Raw genomic sequence first — 12,441 nt, 5'->3', positions numbered from 1 at the left:
CTTGAATAACTTATCCCATTGCTGCAATGCTTTCTGTTTGGCTCGTTTACCTTTTCTCTCGGAAAAGAGTAGGCTTTCTCTGGAAGCATTTTTAAACCAACGATTTTTCTTTAGAACTGGGAGCAACACAAAAAAAAGGTGGCTCTATTGAAATTCAAATTGTTGAAATTTTAGTTAAAATAGTTTAATTTAGGTTGAGGAAATAGAAGTTAGTAGTATTCACTGTGTTCGTATCTTTTCATCTGTGAAAAATGTAACCACATTTTTTCCCAAAGGCTATCAAAATTCCCATGTTATATTTTTCATACACTCCACTATATTCTAACAACGAAAAAACAAGCTTATTCAGTTTCATTGTTCACTTCATCACATATCGAATGTATATCTAGTAATGTAGTTACATGTGTATTTGTTTTCAGGTTTATTTTACATGATGACTTTATCCCAAATGCAATGTAACAATGATACATAATGAACTTTTTATATATATTAATAGGGACTATTATTTTTGGAAAAATCTACACACAATCAAACACACTAGTAATAAGACCAAAAATTCTTAAAATAATAACCAATGTAACTTAATTCAAAGTCAATATCAAAGATCACAAATGAGAAGTGTTCGTTGTTGCTTCTTAATTTTAGATTTATCACCTGAATAAAGTGTGGTCTTGAATCAGGTGTTTTCTTGTAGTGTTATTTACAATTAATAATGCTCGTTTATAAAACGTAAGGCCTTTGTCCTCGTGGTACAAGGTTCAAATCCCACCAATTACAACTTAAGTAACAATTATTTGACTTGATAATAACTAACCGTATAATACTGTATATCTATCATCCAAAAAACTATTGTTATCAAAGTCCAAGAGAATTTACAGTAAAAAACTCTCTTTACCATTAAATAATAACAACCATGTGTATAATCAGGTTGAAAGAGCAGCGAGTTGTATACAGTGTTGTTTATGTGACGCCCGGCGGTGTGTATAGGTATCACGTGACTATCCTACCCCCCCACCCCCCCACCCCACCTCACCCTTTCACTCCAGTACTGGTGACATTGTGATAGTGTTATCAATGTAATGGATGACCTTCCTCTCTCGCAACCCACTGCTGTTCCACTTTATTCTGCTGATTTTAAACAATATAAAACCACGGTAAATGTTGCATATTTACGTTGTATTGAATACGTTAAAATAAATAATTATGTTCCGTTGGAATAATAACTACGTAGCTAATATATTAAGAAATTCAAGTTTATACTAAGTATTCCTCCTAATGTTGGCAAACGAAATTTGAACAATTACTTGGCGTGGGTTGAGTTAAAGGGTTTTCACAGTTCCGTAAGATAAAGATAGTAAAATATGATGTACTATTTAAACCGTTCAACGGCTGAGAACAAAGAGTTTTTGTATCGAAACTAAAACATCACAAAACAAATGGCTTTTAACCTTGTGATACAGTAGTCAGTAGACAAAATGTTCCACCAGTTTCTCAGACAGGAAGAACATTTTGTGTTGTTTATGGACTCTCTCATTAAAATATTTAATAGAAATAGCGTTGCAAATAAACAAATTCCCTTTACTCAAACTTAAGTGTCAGTTTTTCAAATATGAAGTGTCACTCTTTTAAAACTGGACTAAATCATACAAATACCATGTAAATTGAAAGTACCGTGTACCTTATGTATACACAATTCTACAATGCAGAACTTACAATGGCATGCTGGTCAACCGCAACCCTAGTGTACAATTGTACTGGACTGTGCTATTGTTTAGAAGTAAGTGGTTTGTTGTATATAGAATACATGAAATTGTCTTGGTTTGTTCACAAGGCTGCACCTTTACGTTAAAAATGAAGATAAACGGTATCAGCAATCTGACACAGACTTTCTCCCTTTACCTTGTTAACAACGTTTATCAAGGGTAAGCGGTGGGAGTAACTATGGTATTTTATAGGAAAAATCAAAAAAGTTGCAATAGCTTTGGAACCATAATATTTACAGCAATGGGAGATTGTGCAACTTTGTTTAGAATAAAGGACCATTACAAAAGAAAATTATCAAAACAGGTTTTTTATCCGCTTTTCCATTACTTTATAGGAAAATCACCATTAAAAATCAAAGTTAAAAACAAAACGCCAGAAGGTAGCATAAATTAGTACCTACATACCGAATTTCCTCAAAATCGGACTACAGGTGTGGTCTGTAGCTCTGTACACATCCAAACATACGGACTCACAATCACCTAAACATATTCGAAAACCACTTTTCTTGGGTTCAGGGCGACCCAACACGGATATATCCACTCACAACTCAAACTAAAAAAATATTAAAACAATAATTCCTCCATATACTACGGTATGGAAGGAGAAAGTAAAAATATATTTTTAGTTTTATGATATTTATTTTTTTTTAGGAGAAACTGATCAATAATTTCAGGAAAGTCCCCACTCTTAACAGGCACGAACATCATTGTGGGTGGTGGATCTTTGAAACGTACACCGTTATCTATTTATATCATTGGTGTTCATATCACCGTCACAACGCGTAAATTTTATTTACAGCAAAGATAAAATATAAGGAAATTCCAAAGAAAATGTTCGCAGCTCAAAGACTGCGATGGGGATAACCTCTAAGTTTCCAGAATTCGTTTCAGTGGAGTCAGCGGGTCTTTGATCAGAAATCATTTGATGAACCAACCCCCCCCCCTCCCCAGCACTACCCTCTAGCTTGGCACTTGGTTGTACCATGGGGTTGTTTTGGTATACTATACGAGCGATACTATGATTTGCTTGAGGCAATAGTATACTTATTATTTTTTATGTTTTCGTTTATAACCCCTCATTGCCACTGACAACGATGCAATGAAACATTGTACCAAACACTAATTGCACCACTCAACCATCGAATTGGCCTGAACAGCTGATTAGTGGAAGTTCGAATCATTACAATTTTACTTCTTCTCTCTCAATCCTTGAACCTCAGTGGTCTATTACACGTGTTGTTATGAGTAAAACTATGCTGTTATTAAAGTAAACAATGCTGTTATGGGAAACTTTTCAATTCTAAGAACTGAACTGAAAACGCCTACTTTAAAAAACAGTCGTAGGTAAACGCTGTTTAAACAACAGATACTATTTTCGAAAAAAAATAAATAGAAAAATTGTGACTTTGGATAAACTTATGTGTTATTGTCAACACAGAATGCGGTAATTTTATCCGTGACAACCTGACGGTATTAATACTTAGAATTATCAACGCTCTTTCCAAATTACTTTCCAAGTTTTACACTATCCAACTAAAATTTAAATAAACAAGACTTCAAATCAAAAGGGAAACGAAAACGAATACTTTGGCAAACGAAAAGAAAGCAACGGCATCATTCGATAAGTAATTCAAGAAGTAATACATAGAGAAGTGAGCGAGGAGGTTCCAATTAGTAAAGTGAGCGGCCAAGGTTTCATGGTGGATATAAAAGTTTACGTTGTATGGCGCTGTGGAGTGTTGTATTATGCATCAGTGCAGTTGGATACAGCCCTTGAGTGTCGTTCTGTACAAATGGAAACCCTGTCTGGAACTTGGTTGGATATTAGGCACATGTGAACCTTTATTGTGACTAAATATATACAGCAAGTAAATAAATATATACGTCTAATAACGCTCATGAAACATATACAGTACTTACACTTATACTGTTAACTTACAATTCAGTAAAAACATAAAAATATGGTAAAAGGTTAAATATGTTTTCAGGTGATACATTCCAATCATCATCAGACCCAATAAGTGACTAATATGTGTCCTTTTAATATTTTTAACGGATCTAAGGTATCTTTGTCCAGGTGCAACTAATAATTATTAGTACAGTTCACTTTTATACTATACTCTTTTATACTTATAGATTATAGCCCCTTGTTTTGCTCAATATATGCCACAAACAGTTCAAAGGCTTTTGTCAACAGGCAAAAGAGAAATTAAAAATGATCACTTACATCTTAAAAAGTACGATTTGCCTTAATATTGTAAGCGAAGAAATTTTTGATATTATTGACGATGTATGTAAATTCACTCATTAGGCGTGTTTTCACTTTTAACTCCAAGTACCTTACTGATACGATAGTGACAAACAGTAATGCCACGATAAGACTCAGGCTCAGTAAAGACATTTCCAATACGTCGACAGGTCCAATCCTGCTATAATGATGTGTTCGCCATAGCGACCTAACAGTGGTATTGACTGCTCCCTCGATAAATAACAAAGATATTGACAACATTTACTTTTAACTTTAAATACCACATTTAAGCTCTTCTAGTGCGCTTTATTTGTGGTTAAGTGGTGTAAACATATGTGTATCAGTATTGTATTAACGATCTGTCGTGATAAGAATCATGACAGATGTTTTTTATTGTCACATCACTGAAACTCCATGTTGTTTTTCGATCAAAACAATATTTATTGTGACTAGTGATACAATAACAAGTCAAAAGTAAGTTCTGTATAAATTGGAATTATTTCAACTCAAGTTTCGCCAGTGGAGGTAAATTTTTTATCAGACGAAAGCGTAAAACGTTGTTGTAAATGTCACCCCTGAGATAGGGGAGTCCCGTCTTGTGTGGTGGACATCAAATATTACACGTCTTTGGGAGTGGGATCACTCTTATACTGGATACGATGGACTGTCTCTAGATATCGAAACAGTATCAATAATGTACGTTATATAACCTTATTAATATTTGCAGTAACAAATGTAACGTATTCTAATTATTTTTATTATGAAGTAAATTTAAATATTGCATTTAGTTATTGTATGTATAATAACACTTGTAAGCTTGACTATATTACAGGTTTTTCCAATTCAAATACAATTCAAAATATTTTTAATAAAGTATTTTTGGTATTTTGCTAAGAATATTTTTACGAAAATCCAGCTAGCAAGCAGTGCAAAAAAGTTTGTTTTAGATCAATATTTACCTACAATATATTTTTAATGTATTTATAATGGTGAAATGACAAATAAGTGTATTATTTGTTGTATTATTCCCAAATGTGTTTTCATGTAAAGATCAGGTTGTAAAAACTATAAACTGTAGTGTCGCCCAATAAGCAATATAAGTCCATTCTCAGTCTAAACGTTGCATAAACTCAATATTTTAATATGCTAAATAAACTAACAGTACTAAAATATTACTAATCTTATTTTAATCATGTATATTTGCTAACCTAATTTATTTAAAATGCTTGTAACTAAAGACAATATTAGAGTTGCAAGGTGTTTAATTAAACTGCAACTTTTATGTAGTGTAGGTCTGGTTTTAAACATCACCATTTATCTAAATTATCACCAATATTCCACAATCCAGTTTTACTGGCTCACCTTCAACTCTAGGAAGACTAAAGTGTATCTTAGGTCTGTCAAACTGATCATGATATCTCCTTTTATTATTTTATTTATTTAAATATATTTTATACAAGCCGTTCAATTATCTGAATCGTGATTACTATTTTAACTATGAATTAACCAAAATATTCAATCCACCTATGTTAAGATTCGTTGTTCAAGTAACGTTAAAATCAGTTTAAGTAATCCAGTAAGAAATTAAACAATTTAACAGTCATTGAATTTGGCTCTAACTTCACTTTGGCTATCAAACTTAGTTCACTTAGTTGCAGCACAGTTCCAATTCGGGAGAATCAGAGACGCGTTGCTTCATCCAATGATTTGTGGTAAGTCTGCTGATTCCGCAGAAAGGAATTGAGCTAAAATTACCTTGAAAATAACTTGCTGGCTTAAGATGAATTACTCACGAAAATATCTTTTTTTACAATATAATTGAAATACACAACGAAATTTATTTAAACACAAAACTAGCAATTTTTCATTTAAAATTGTCAAGATTTGGTAAATACTTCCAAATATTCTTACTGTACTTATTAAGTAAAAAAGCCTTGTTATAATATTACATTCCCTTCAAACACGGATATTATAAAATTGTAGTTTTGAAAAGGAAAGCCCGATGTGGCTGTATTCTTTAATTTTATAATCTGTATTAATTAGTAATAAAGCATTTAATCAACATATCCGATTAACATTTTGTGCGAATCTTGATCGCAAAATTAAACATTCGGTGTTTGAGGAATTATTGCAGACATAATCCCTCAAATCCCCATAATCCCATCCATAATTTATGTTTGTAAACCAAAATCTTTTTGCTGTAAAGAATTATAGATTTTTGTTGGAAATTGTTACAATCTTGGCACGCTGTGATTTGATTTTGTACATCTTTAAAGTTTGGCGATTAATCGAAATGATTAAAACAAGATACTATATAAAAAATGTAAAGATGGCTTATCAAATTGAAACGAAACAAAATCCAGTTTGGAAAATCGATTACAATTCATGCTGCACATTAGACAAAGCATAACATTTTTAGTTATTTGAAATAAATCCAATAGTCATTATATCACAAAAAAATGTCCTTCGAATTTAAATGTAATAGTTTTATCCTAAGATGGACAGATACTGAGCACAGTTGTTACGTATGAGTGTATTATTTATTTGAAAATAAATATTAAAAACAAATATTCTTCTTCAATATTAATATAAACTTAATAGTTCTTTTTTCCTTCTAAATACTGAACAACAGTTGATTTTTAACATCATATAAGCTAATTACTATGGTTGAAGGAGACGTTTTTATACATGAAATCCAAGTTGAATAATACAAAAATATACCTAGAACAGCTTAAAGCCTATGTTTGGAATGGATAGGTTCCTTGAAAAAATTTGCGTTATAAAACCATAGTTCAATAACAAACCGATAAACTAAATATTTCATAATCAACTTTTTCTAAGAACTGTACAACATGTGCTGTTGAAACAGCAGTAATCAGTGTAAAGTTTTGTTTAACATCTTGTCTCTTGTCCAGCCTCTCATCTGCCCCGGGATCAGCTTACAGGGACTGCAAAACTTTGTGTATAATTACTACACAGACACATAAAACTGCTTGTCCAACACAACCACAGTTCAGAAACTCTCCTGTAGGGGCTACATAGGTAGTACAAAGTCTACTTAGGTCGATTGTTTTGAAAGAAAAGAGTTATATGAACAATGGGTTGCTTTAAGAAATTCCCTACATACAAGATATCATGAGATTTAAGAAATTGTGAGGAAAATAAATGTTGTATTTAGAACCTGTATATATGACGTGGAAACCCATTTATATAAACCAAAATTATTCTGCTTTATACCATGAAGGTAAAAATGTCTTCAAGATACGCGTTTGTATTGATAGGCCTACACTTTCCAGATAATCAAGAAAAACAGCTGATCAAAAAATTCAAAACATTTGTTAATGCTTACCAAAACAGCTGACAGAGGCACATGATGATTTTACCTTATTACCTTATTACCAAAGCTGCCTTGTTGACCAGCATAGCTGGATAAAATGCGTCAATTTTTTTATTTTTTTTTTATATAAATATTAATTATTTACAACAAAATAAAACTTGTATCTTTCAAGAAAATAAATTTGAAAGTTTCAAAAATAAAAATAAAAACTTGGCGGGTGACTACGGAGGTGATTGTGCACTCTACCATTTGTCCTCAAAATACTCTCTCACGGAGTAGTATGCTCCTTGAAGAAGCCTATCTCGCACAACCCTGGCGAACTTTTTTTCTGGAAGACTGCTGATCTCTGGGGGAGCTTGTTGAATAACTTCCAAGAAAAGGCAGGAAAACGGCGCTGTGTTCCCGTGAGGCGGAATCTAGGGATGTCAATTTTGCATCTGCTACGTGTATTATAGCTGTGAACATCTCCTCTGGTCTTTAGTAGCTCAACGTTCGACCTGACGTGTACAAGGGAGGAGAATATATACTGACCAATAACAGTATGCACCTTTAGCCTTCTAAAGATTGGCTTACAGTGTTCCAAAGGAGCGCTAGATGTTATGGCTCTCAATTAATGTCACGGTATGGTACTACTAAGTAAACGAGTCAAAGAAATAATAGTTTTTATCACTAGGAGCAAAAGTGGCTCGTTTTGGTACGCGATCGTGTTTTACAATCGAGGTGCAGCCGAGCTTGGAATACGATTAGGTGATTGGTGTACTTTTTGATAAGTACAAAAATACACGTTCGCTCCGTGTGATGAACAACTAACTACAGTATTATTATTTTACTGTGTAAATAACCTTTTAATCGTTACAAAACTAGACCACATAATTTAAGGTTATACAAATACGTCATCAATGTTTACATTTCTGTTGTTTACAAACGTAATTTTAAATCTCGTGTGATTAGCAGCGTTTTCGTAGTGCACTGATCAAATTTTAAGGTTAGTAAACCTAAAAATTTTACATATGTTTTTTTCTGTTCCCCATTTGAAGTTACCCGAAAACGTTGAATTTGCAGACGATTTAGTGAACTAAAATCGGCTGCTATACATGATGAAAATGACATGTTTAATACTTCCACAAGTTACGACAATTAATTACTTATATAATTGTTCATAAAAACCTAGAATTGATTATTATACTTAAGTATATAACATCTTGGTCAGCATTGTACTTGTTATACAAATTTATGGAATGTAAATAAAGACACTTAAACTTATATTTACGCTTATACTGTTAATTCACAAGATGGTAAATATACATAAAAGATCGTAAGTGGTGATCGATTTCGATTGGTCACTCCAATCATCATCAGACCAATAAGCGAATTACAAGAATCTTGAATGGCGTCCCTATTGGCTATAGGATATAAGTAGGGACGCCATTCAAGATTCTTGCCATTTTTTTATTTTTCTTGTCACCATCTTTTATGTATGTTTACCGTCTTGTGAGTTAACAGTATAAGTGTAAAATATATGTTTTGAGTCTTATTAGACGTATCTTTTATTTACTTTCCGTCTACTTAAATACAAAAATGACAGTACGTAAACATTGTTAAACATTAATTATACCTGTGCAAATATTTATGGAAACATTTTAGTGTGTCATAACGTTATTAAAAGAAAAAAATCCAGCAAAAAATTTCATAATGAGCGTTAGTAAATATATTATACAGCAAAAAATGGTGGAAATAAACTGGAAACTGAGCGAACAACCCCTGGACATAAGGGTAAAGTTTTGTTTGACATCTCCACTCAAAACTCACCCTTGGCCTTTCATCTGGCCGGGATCCGCTTACAAGAGCACAACTTTGTGTATAATTACGTAGCAGAAACACAAAACTGCTTGACCCAACGTTAACTGCCACTAAACTCTTTTTATTTGTAATTCTATACCTACGAGAAATCTATTACCATTGTCGTACATTGTATAAAGAAGAAACCTAAGCTGAAGTAATACATTTGAGAATATAACATTTACGATTTCGTTTACAAATCTCCTCGAACTTACTTTCAGCCGTGGATGACAAACGTAAACACAAACGACATTACTTGGATAAAGATCTGCAAGACTGTGACACGGAGTTGTGTTTACGTCAGAGGTTTTAATTAAAACTTTGTTTGACGCGAGTAAATAGTCTGCATTACGTTGTAAGTATACTGTTAAATAGTATACACAGGGAAGTATACGTTTTAACTAACGCGTTATGTAAAAATAAGTGTTTAAGTGGGATGTAAACTGTCAATTTAATCATTATTATAATTATTTATCAAAAAAATGCATCAGTTGCTTAAATTACTATTACATTTTACTAGTTCCTACGTCTGTAAAATATTCTATTATAAAATTGATAAACATATTAATGCAAATGAGTTTAGTTATTTAGCCAACATTTTACCTAACAAAAAAGATCGTATGGATAAATTTAGATTTGTTGCACTCAATAAGTAACACTAATAAGATAGAAAAAATAAGTTGAAACAAAATTAACTAATTGTGCTATTAAAAATAGAAATATATATAGCTCACTACTTCACCACACAAATCGTTTCATAATGAATCGCATTATCAAGGAAAACAAATATGACACGTTTGGTTAAAGGAACTTCACATTCGTATCTTCATCTGTTGACTAAAGCTATCTACAGTTTAGATCAAAATAACAGATTTTATACTTTATAGTTAACAAATTTAAACATTTAAATCACTCGAGGATTTGGTAAATAAATAATATAAAAGTCTATGAAACAGTAATGTAAAATATAAACCTCCCTACTCTAGAAGAAAATATGTTTCGAGCAGTTTAGAAAAATAAGATAAAAGCTCTACGAAAACGACGGGAGAAGATGCAGACGGTGCTAAAACTGAAAAGAGAAAAGTTGAGTTCGAACTTTGAAACTAACGCAGAACAATGTCTTCGTCTCTTCACGTTTCTACTCTTGATAAAATCGAACTGTAAATTTAGATTTTTCGTCTTAAATAGTCTAATATTGCTTTTATTTTCAATTTCATCCGCAAAAAGCTTTTACCACATAAAAGGGTCAGGTTCCTTTGGCCCTTTGAATTCATTACTAGTATTTTATAAAAAGGTATCGAGTAAAAAGACAATAAAAAGAAACAAAGGCCGCTTTTTAAAATGTGTAAAACTTTAATTCAAAATACACCCATGTAATTAAACTTACTATCCATATTGGTCAAATATTATACTAGTAAATATCGATTAGTTTTTTATGTATTTTCCCTCACTTGTACCACCTCATGTATATAACAGAGTTTAAAGCACGTTAGTTCGTTCAAATAAAATAATGATTTTTAAAGTAACAAGTCTTGTTTGTGACGCTAAACAAAGTTGCGAACAAGTCTAAATATAAATTTACTATAATGTTTTCAGTACCTTCTATGGATCGTATTGTTCCAATTACTTTCTTTACAGCGGCTAGCATCATGTTAAATTATACCTTTGGTGTTAAAACTCTTTGTTTAGAATGTGTGGACTTCCCTAATATTTGCGAACTATTAACATTTAAATATGCCATTCATAAATGTTCTTCATTTTATATGGTTTATTGCAACTTATAAAAACGTATATATATTCTTAAACGCTTTCCTGTATGAAATATTTCTCATAATCAATATTCCCCTGTAATGAAAAATAACCAACCAATAATAATTTATAATATTGTTTGGATTAGGGCCTAAACATATTTTATGCAAAATGTCTTATACAAGAAAGGATATGTTATTCGTTTTTAGGTATGTTGTTTGTTAATGCAATATGTAATAGAGGTTTGGCATAAAAGTCCTCAACTTTCCTTTTAATCGTAACAGTCGTAAAGAATACTTTTCTGTTCCCACTAATAACAATTATATCCAAAATATAAACTAAAATTCAGCCAGTCAACTAGAAATGTTTTTATGATTTTAGCTACACCACATCTTTTTTTTAGCAATATCCTATTAGGTTTACTTTTTATCGCAGCCATAACAAAAGTATGAAGTCTCTAATTCCACAAGAAGCAATTATTTCCAATGAAGATGAACTAAAAGTCAGTTAACTCAGCTGGAAAGAAAAGCAACGGCATCATTCGATAAGTAATTCAAGAAGTAATACATAGAGAAGTGAGCGAGGAGGTTCCAATTAGTAAAGTGAGCGGCCAAGGTTTCATGGTGGATATAAAAGTTTACGTTGTATGGCGCTGTGGAGTGTTGTATTATGCATCAGTGCAGTTGGATACAGCCCTTGAGTGTTGTTCTGTACAAATGTGATAACATCAAGGACCAATACCTTAGAAAGGTAGGGTGTAACTCATTAAAATAGAACATCTTCGATAGGGAGATTTGTGTTGAGCATCAATTAAGTTTCATGTAGCAACTAAGATTCGTTTGAAAAAAAAATGTAATTCAAAAACTATTTAGTAATTGGTTTAGTGCTAATTAATAACGGACTTGTGCCTTTATTTAGTAAAGAAAATAGTACTTACCTTGATATTTTAAAAATATTTATAAAGACCGAATATTTTTAATAAAGTTAAATAAACCATGGTCGAATACGAGATTCGTTAAATACTGAGAAAACTGGGAAGTACATCTCTTCCCAAAAATGTGTTAAAAATAATATACGTATTTTTATAAACCAATGAATTGATTATTGTGTAAGAACAAGCTTATGTACCTGACCCGTATTCTTTGTCATGAACAGCATGATTGCCAATACCTTAACAACACCTATTTACTTAAAAAGGTTTTAGTACTTCGGAATAATCGTTGTACCTATGTATGCCTATTTATTGGTAGCATAGGTAGCATACTGCAGCTTAAATCATGTACAAATTTGCAAGCAATGAAAACTACCTTTCAGATTTCCTTATTTTCAATTTGAAAAATGCATTAGTCTGGCTTTTTACACCGAGGTGTTATGTTTTTTTACAAGTAACTGCTTCCATTAAATTAAATGGAGAAAATTGTTTACATAGGCAAACCCCACTAAAGCTTGCCTGTGCGATTTTGGTACATCTCAGTCAAGGATGCACTTAAGATAAGGCTGTGGTT

At 32.0% G+C, this 12,441-nt stretch overlaps 1 protein-coding gene across 13 annotated transcripts in view; it reads left to right on the top strand.

Moving 5' to 3' along the window:
• Positions 1-12,441, top strand: part of LOC129001319 (protein muscleblind-like) — a 586,303-nt gene that overhangs the window by 199,149 nt on the left and 374,713 nt on the right. The gene's annotated exons all lie outside the window — the stretch shown is intronic.

Source organism: Macrosteles quadrilineatus, unplaced genomic scaffold (genome assembly GCF_028750875.1).
Source record: "Macrosteles quadrilineatus isolate MER2022 unplaced genomic scaffold, UCM_ALF_1.0 Scaffold_8__2_contigs__length_117827958, whole genome shotgun sequence".
NCBI lineage: Eukaryota > Metazoa > Arthropoda > Insecta > Hemiptera > Cicadellidae > Macrosteles > Macrosteles quadrilineatus.
This window is presented reverse-complemented; position numbering and strand designations above follow the sequence as displayed.